This window comes from Salmo salar, chromosome ssa01 (genome assembly GCF_905237065.1).
Source record: "Salmo salar chromosome ssa01, Ssal_v3.1, whole genome shotgun sequence".
Taxonomy (NCBI): Eukaryota; Metazoa; Chordata; class Actinopteri; order Salmoniformes; family Salmonidae; genus Salmo; species Salmo salar.
The window spans coordinates 156921850-156929428 of record NC_059442.1 but is presented as its reverse complement, the minus strand read 5'-3'; positions in this window follow the sequence as shown (position 1 = coordinate 156929428).

Here is a 7579-nt window from a genome sequence, read left to right as displayed (position 1 = left end):
ACAACTTCATACATTTCATACATTTTTTTTTTTGTGCTGGCCCCCCGTGGGAATCGAACCCACAACCCTGGCGTTGCAAACACCATGCTCTACCAACTGAGCTACAGGGAAAACGTGGATGAATAAGAACCTGAGGAAGATTTTATCGTAATTCTGCACTGTTCTTCCACTAAATTAGTTTTTGTACATTTTTAAGTGGAAATTGTACAAGTAATCCTTGTGCATGATGTTGTTAAAGTGAAAAAAAACTCAGTCAAAGCGTAATTCCATTACCACAGACCCCCCCCAAACACACACACACACACACACACACACACACACACACACACACACACACACACACACACACACACACACACACACACACACACACACACACACACACACACACACACACACACACACACACCTCTGCTGAGAGTGGAGATATGAGCTCTAATTGAAGGAGACAGGTATCTCTTCCTATAGTCCTGGGGACTAAACAGTGAAACGCTTACTCACTATAAAATATGAATCAGCTTAGTATACAACTCTCAGTATCAAATATTGCTTCACGTTGCAACTCTCATTCTATGACAGTGCTTCCTGATTCAGAGGGGTTGGGTTAAATGCGGATGACACATTTTAGTTGAATGCATTCAGTTGTACAACTGACTAGGTATCCACCTTTCAGTTTCCCTTTCAGTAAGCTGTTAATTGTTACCTAAATGGTTTGGTATGTTTACCTGTTGACAAGCAGAGGGAGGATCTTCATTGGATCACTCTATTGTTTATGAGAATTTTCTTGCAGATTAGCTTTGTGATTTAGATAAATTAACTGAAAACCCACACTAACACACAGTTACAGTATATTAATAGTATTGCACTCTTCATGTAGCATACTTTCAGCTGGCTAATAGCTTAACCACGATCAAGTAACATTATGGTCCAAACATTCAAATTCAGTTGCTGCAAAGATTGTTTTGCTGTGACAATATAAGTCAAATTAAGATCCTACACCTGTACTGTATGTTATGTTAGCCTGGTATTTCCATGCCCTAAGGCTAGCATAAATGTATATTTCTGTAGCTCTGTGCTGCAGGGAGTGAAGAGCAAACCTGTGTAGCATATTTACAATACGACTGAGTGGGTGTATTATAATTGCTGCTTGCATGAATTAAAAGCATAAATCTGCATACTCTCAACACACAATGGCCTTCTGTATTCTATGTTCACCCACAATGGAATGAGATTATAAATACTCTTTTTTGTTTTTGTGTGATTTAAAATGTGGTTTAAAAGTTCAGAGTTTTACCCTGTCCTACTGAATGTGAAGATTTGTTGGCAACACCACAATCTCCACCTACAGGCAATCAACTGTAGCCCCAACACTACACCTCCACCGACAGGCAATCAACTGTAGCCCCAACACCACAACCTCCACCTACAGGCAATCAACAATAGCCCCAACACCACAACCTCCACCTACAGGCAATCAACTGTAGCCCCAACACTACAACCTCCACCTACAGGCAATCAACTGTAGCCCCAACACTACAACCTCCACCGACAGGCAATCAACTGTAGCCCCAACACTACAACCTCCACCTACAGGCAATCAACTGTATCCCCAACACCACAACCTCCACCTACAGGCAATCAACTGTAGCCCCAACACCACAACCTCCACCTACAGGCAATCAACTGTAGCCCCAACACCACAACCTCCACCTACAGGCAATCAACTGTAGCCCCAACACAACAACCTCCACCGACAGGCAATCAACTGTAGCCCCAACACTACAACCTCCACCTACAGGCAATCAACTGTAGCCCCAACACCACAACCTCCACCTACAGGCAATCAACTGTAGCCCCAACACTACAACCTCCACCGACAGGCAATCAACCGTAGCCCCAACACCACAACCTCCACCTACATGCAATCAACTGTAGCCCCAACACTACAACCTCCACCGACAGGCAATCAACTGTAGCCCCAACACTACAACCTCCACCTACAGGCAATCAACTGTAGCCCCAACACTACAACCTCCACCGACAGGCAATCAACTGTAGCCCCAACACTACAACCTCCACCGACAGGCAATCAACTGTAGCCCCAACACCACAAGCTCCACCGACAAGTCAAAAGTAGTGCACTACATATGGAATAGGGTACCATGTGGGATGCAGCCAAAGTCTGTTTTCTTAACCCTTTTAGCCTTGACCAATCCCAGCGATTAATCACACAGAGAGAGAGAGAGAGAGAGAGAGAGAGAGAGAGAGAGAGAGAGAGAATTTCTTTCCTCCATTAGGAGGCTGTACGCATCACTGAACTCACCCATGAGCAATGTTCTCTCTAAGCTGCATGCAGCTCCCCCGGGACTGCCTTGCAGAAGAAATTTCAGCCCGCGCAGAGAAGCACAAGATTGAATGTCACTCAACTTTCTAGAATTTTCCCTTTTAGTTAACACTATCAACGTTTTTTCAAAAGTCTCATAGAATGTAGGCCTACATTGAACACCACCCATTGGCTGAATGATACAACAGCTATTTCCATGTTAAAATGTTATGGGATGCATTTTCTCCATAGTTTTTTATTGTAGGCCACTCAGGTAGGCATACATTATGATCAAATAGCCACAGTAGCCTATTTGGCCACCGCTATAACTGTAACTTAAAGCGGGTACAGCCTCAGTGTTCACAGTAAACACGCGTCAGAAGTTGCACAGAATTTTCACAATGTTCATGTTTCCACTTAGCAGACCTGAAATTTGCTCAGTGCCGAAAAAAATTAGAGGGAACATTTCCCATGACATGAAATCTCCCAGGATAATGCTTGGAGAGTGCTAGCGGTAACCTGCATGCTAATACAAAGCATGTAACCACATGGTTTTCTATTAAAGGTAATAGAAAACCAGGTTTGAAAATGTTTTAAGGGTTAGCAACACATGCAACATTTTTATAGCTGGTCCGCACTCAAAAAGGAGGCACATGCTAACACAAATCGACATACAATATGTGAGAACTAGGACTAGGTATACGGATTTCTAACAAAAGTCAGAAATCCATGTACAATATGTGAAAGACCAGGGCTAGTAGTATATTCTAATAGAAACCCCTATAAAAGAGCCGAGGAGCTAGCAATAAGCTACAATCTACCTGTCCTCAGCTATATATCTCTTTTTGCCCTCAGAGAGTGGAGTGTATGAAGAACCTGTACTCAGCACTTTGTACAGATGGCTGATAACAAACTAAGTGGAAAACAGATAACTTAGGCAATGGGGCACGACGAGATAAACATCTAGGATCCTAATCAGATGATTGCCTCATCACTGTTAGCTTGTCGCAGTTTGCTGTTGTTCCATTATCGGTAGCATTAGCCTATTTGCATTCAGTGGTGTTGTTCTATTACTGGTAAAATCTGGCAGTACTGCTCTAGCAGTTCCAGGCTCTGCTGTAGGCCATGTGCTGTGGGTGACAGCAGGCATAGGTCATCTGCAAAGAGCAGGCATTTCACTTCTGAATTGTGGAGACTAATACCAGGGGCTGAGGATTTTTCTAGAATAGTGGCCAATTCGTTGATGTCAAAATTGGTTAAAGAATTCCGTTCTTTTCTTGCCAATTTTGATCCTGCACCTATTGCCAGTATACATTGATTTAATTATGCCAAATGTTTTACCCCCCACACCACTTCCAATGACTTTGTAGAACAGTCCTGTATGCCAAATAGAATCAAATGATTTTTGGAAGTCGATAAAGCAAGCGTATATTTTGGTATTATTTTGGTGGACATGTTTATCTATCAGGGTGTGTAGGGTGTAAATATGATCGGTCGAGCAATGTTTTGGTATAAATCCAATTAGGCTTTTACTCAAGACATTGTGCTTATTAAGGAAGTTTAGAACTTCCTTAATACTACAGAAAACCTTCCCCAGGTTACTGTTCACACAAATGCCTCTGTAATTGTTAGGGTCAAATTTGTCTCTGTTCTTAAAGATTGGGGTTATGAGTCCTTGATTCCAGATGTCAGGGAAATAACCTACACTCAGGATCAAATTAAACAGTTTTAATATAGCCAATTGAAATGTTGCACTAGTGAGTTTGAGCATCTCATTTAGGATGCCCCCCTCAGAATCTCAATATTAGAGATCTGAGAGATCCTCATTAGAGATCCTCATTTAGGATCTCTCTCTCTCTCTCTCTTTACACTCTCTCTCTCTTTACACTCTCTCTCCTTCTTTAAGCTCTCTCATTCTCTTTTTCTCTCTCTTTACTCTCTCTCTCTTTACTCTCTCTCTCTTTACGCTCTCTCTCTCTTTACGCTCTCTCTCTCTTTACTCTCTCTTTACTCTCTCTTTACTCTCTCTCGATACTCTCTCTCTTTTTACACTCTCTCTTTTTACTCTCTCTCTCGATACTCTCTCTTTTCTATGTCTTTACTCTCTCTCGCTACTCTCTCTTTTTTCTCTCTATTCTCTATTTACTCTCTCTCTCTCGTTACTCTCTCTTTACTCTCTATCTCTCTCTCTTTCTCTCTCTCTGTCTCTCTCTCTCTTTACTCTCTCTGTCTCTTGCTCTCTCTCTTTCTCTTTACTCTCTCTCTTTACTCTCTCTCTCTTCTCTCTCCCTCTACTCTCTCTTTACTCTCTTTACTCTCTCTCTCTCTGTCTTTACTCTCTCTTTACTCTCTCTTTACTCTCTCTCTATTTACTCTCTCTTTACTCTCTATTTACTCTCTCTCTATTTACTCTCTATTTACTCTCTCTCTTTACTCTCTTTCTCTTTACTCTCTCTCTTTACTCTCTCTCTTCTCTCTCCCTCTCTCTTTACTCTCTTTACTCTCTCTCTCTCTGTCTTTTCTCTGTCTTTACTCTCTCTTTACTCTCTCTCTATTTACTCTCTCTTTACTCTCTATTTACTCTCTCTCTATTTACTCTCTATTTACTCTCTCTCTTTACTCTCTTTCTCTTTACTCTCTCTCTTTACTCTCTCTCTTCTCTCTCCCTCTCTCTTTACTCTCTTTACTCTCTCTCTCTCTGTCTTTTTTCTGTCTTTACTCTCTATTTAGTCTCTCTCTTTACTCTCTTTCTCTTTACTCTCTTTACTCTCTCTCTTCTCTCTCCCTCTACTCTCTCTTTACTCTCTTTACTCTCTCTCTCTCTGTCTTTTCTCTGTCTTTACTCTCTCTTTACTCTCTCTCTATTTATTCTCTCTCTTTACTCTCTATTTACTCTCTCTCTCGTTACTCTCTCTTTACTCTCTATCGCTTTCTCTCTCTCTGTCTCTCTGTCTCTTTACTCTCTCTCTGTCTCTCGCTCTCTCTCTTTCTCTTTACTCTCTCTCTTCGCTCTCCCTCTACTCTCTCTTTACTCTCTTTACTCTCTCTCTCTGTCTTTTCTCTGTCTTTAATCTCTCTTTATTCTCTCTCTCTCTCTCTTTCTCTCCCTCTACTCTCTCTTTACTCAATTTTCAATTTCAATTGAAGGGGCTTTATTGGCATAAGAAACATATGTTTACATTGCCAAAGCAAGTGAAATAGATACAAATAGTGTGTATTGATGTGCAAATAGTTAAAGTACAAAAGGGAAAATACAGTTGAAGTCGGAAGTTTACATACACCTTAGCCAAATACATTTAAACTCAGTTTTTCACAATTCCTGACATTTAATCCTAGTAAAAATGCCCTGTATTAGGTCAGTTAGTATCACCACTTTATTTTAAGAATGTGAAATGTCAGAATAACAGTAGAGAGAATGATTTATTTCAGCTTTTATTTCTTTCATCACATTCCCATTGGGTCAGAAGTTTACATACACTCAATTAGTATTTGGTAGCATTGCCTTTAAATTGTTGAACTTGGGTCAAACGTTTTGGGTAGCCTTCCACAAGCTTCCCACGGTAAGTTGGGTGAATTTTGGCCCATTCCTCCTGACAGAGCTGGTGTAACTGAGTCAGGTTTGTAGGCCTCCTTGCTCGCACACGCTTTTTCAGTTCTGCCCACAAATTATCTATAGGCTTGAGGTCAGGGCTTTGTGATGGCAACTCCAATGCCTTGACTTTGTTGTCCTTAAGCCATTTTGCCATAACTTTGTTAGTATGCTTTGGGTCATTGTCCATTTGGAAGTCCCATTTGCTACCAAGCTTTAACTTCCTGACTGATGTCTTGAGATGTTGCTTCAATATATCCACATCATTTTCCTTCCTCATGTATTTTGTGAAGTGCACCAGTCCCTCCTGCAGCAAAGCACCCTCACAACATGATGCTTACACCCCCGTGCTTCACGGTTGGGATGGTATTCTTCGGCTTACAAGCCTCCCCCTTTTTCCTCCAAACATAAATGGTCATTATGGCCAAACAGTTGTATTTTTGTTTCATCAGACCAGAGGACATTTCTCCAAAAAGTAAGATTTTTGTCCCCATGTGCAGTTGCAAACCGTAGTCTGGCTTTTTTATGGCGGTTTTGGAGCAGTGGCTTCTTTCCTTGCTGAGCAGCCTTTCAGGTTATGTCGATATGGACTCATTTTACTGTGGATATAGATACTTTTGTACCGGTTTCCTCCAGCATCTTCACAAGGTCCTTTGCTGTCGTTCTGGGATTGATTTGCACTTTTCACACCAAAGTACGTTCATCTCTAGGAGACAGAACGCGTCTCCTTCCTGAGCGGTATAACAGCTGAGTGGTCCCATGGTGTTTATACTTGCGTGCTATTGTTTGTACAGATGAACGTGGTACCTTCAGGCATTTGGAAATTGCTCACAAGAATGAACCAGACTTGTGGAGTTCTACAATTTTGTTTCTGAGGTCTTGACTGGTTTCTTTTGATTTTCCAATGATGTCAAGCAAAGAGGCACTGAGTTTGAAGGTAGGCCTTGAAATACATCCACAGGTACACCTCCAATTGACTCAAATGATGTCAATTAGCCTATCAGAAGCTTCTAAAGCCATGACATAATTTGCTGGAATTTTCCAAATTGTTTAAAGGCACAGTCAACTTAGTGTATGTAAACTTCTGACCCACTGGAATTGTGATACAGTGAATTATAAGTGAAATGATCTGTCTGTAAAAATTGCTGGAGAAATTACTTGTGTCATGCACAAAGTAGATGTCCTAACTGACTTGCCAAAACTATAGTTTGTTAACAAGAAATTTGTGGAGTTCAAAAACAAGTTTTAATCACTCCAACCTAAGTGTATGTAAACTTCCGACTTCAACTGTATATCAACGAATTGGCGAGGGCACTAGAACAGTCTGCAGTACTCTGCCTCACCCTACTAGAATCTGAAGTCAAATGTCTACTGTTTGCTGTTGATCTGGTGCTTCTGTCACCAAACAAGGAGGGCCAACAGCAGCACCTAGATCTTCTGCACAGATTCTAATAGATAGATATCTCTTCGTGTATATAGATAACTCTTTGTGTTGTTGTTTGTTTAGAGTTTTCCAATTTTCCCAGAAGTGATTAGATTCTATGGATTCAAATCAAATCAAATTTGATTTGTCACATGTGCCGAATACAACAGGTGCTTACTTACAAGCCCTTAACGAACAATGCTTCAAGAAGTTAAGAAGAAAAAAGTGCTGGGTAAACAATTGA